This window comes from Asparagus officinalis, chromosome 1 (assembly GCF_001876935.1).
Source record: "Asparagus officinalis chromosome 1, Aspof.V1, whole genome shotgun sequence".
Classification (NCBI taxonomy): Eukaryota; Viridiplantae; Streptophyta; class Magnoliopsida; order Asparagales; family Asparagaceae; genus Asparagus; species Asparagus officinalis.
Genome location: NC_033794.1, coordinates 55,105,009 through 55,106,561, shown reverse-complemented (window position 1 = coordinate 55,106,561; position 1,553 = coordinate 55,105,009).

Genomic DNA, 1,553 nt, shown 5'->3' with positions numbered 1-1,553 from the left:
TACATCCTTGAGATCGAGTTGCTGAATTCGCCATCAACAGATCCTGCACCAGGTGACAAGTAAGCAAATGCGAGTTCATCGTTGAGGGTGAGTCCATCTGCCTTGTCGGCGTCGGTTACAGCAAGACCTTCGTAGCCGAGTACAATAGGCTCAATGTCGTTTAAGACAAGACCCTCATTGCACCCAAACTCACTATTAGCCTCATTACTGTTGCCCTCTTCCTTGACCTGTGGTTTGTTTCACGGTTTAGAGTCTTGGTAGAGCAGGGTGTCGGTAAAGTAGTTTTTGATCCTTTTGAAGGGTTGCTTATCCACAACCACCGTCTTCACCTGGTCATAGTCGTCCACATATTTTAAGCACTAGTGCAATATGGATGAGACTATCCTATTGCTATGGATCTATGGTCAACCCAATAGCATGTTATATGAGGGTTTCGTGTCGATTACATAGCAGTTCACCTCAGTTTTCATGTCACCCAGTCGGTACTTGAGGTGAATCTTCTCAAGCGGCCTAGTTCTGGTGGCGTTAAAGCTAAAGATGATGGTGTTTGTTGAAGACAACCGCTTCTGAGGTACCTAAATGCTTGATAAGCTTCAGGGGGATAATGCTCAATGCCGACCCTAGGTCCACTTGGATTATGTCTACTCGTGTAAGGACCATGAAATTTTGATATTAGTTAAAATAATTTTCTAGTATTTTAAAATATTTAAGTATGATTTTCAAAAGAGTATTTGTATTTTCCCGAATTTTTTTAGAATTTTTACTATTTAAAAGTCTAAATCTTATATTTATTTAAAATAATTTAATAAGTATAAATTAATTTCGTTCGGTGAAAATTTCTAGAATTAATCTATTGTGTTATCGGTACTATTATATAATTATTTTAAATAATACATTGTATTATTATTATAATTACGCATTATTTCGTGAGTTATGTGAAATTATTAATTACATATTAATTGTGCAAATTATGGTATTATTTTAATTATTGCCTATCAGCTGTCGTATTAGCACAACTGGTACGTTTTATTGTGTAGGTAATTTTCCCATAATTATTTAATTTTAAATGTTAGTAAATATATTTTTATTATTACTTATTCTCGTTAAATGGTACAATACGTGTGTATTTTGACTATTTCGTATCAACTGTTGTAATAGCACTATATGTATGTTTTTATTTGTAGATAATTATTCTGTAATTAGTTTAATTTTTAAATACCGTAATTATTTTATTTTAATTATTTTAAATACCTAAATCCTTACCCTACGACAATTATTTGGTGCAATGGCTAAGCAAGTGGATAGGCAAATGAAAAGTAGGGGAGAGAAAAGGCAAAATTTGCCTACCGGTTAAATTTCACCAAGGGCCCCGCGTGTCAGAAGATGGTTGAGTGATGTGGAGGAAAGATAAAGTGAAAAACTTTTGAAAAACTAGTTGTCGTGGAGTTGAAAGGCAATTGGAAAAGGTAAGTGATGTGGAGGGAGAATAAAGTGAGGTGGAAGGAGAGAGAAAGGCAATATTTGCCTTACCATTGGAGATGGTCTAACCCTAC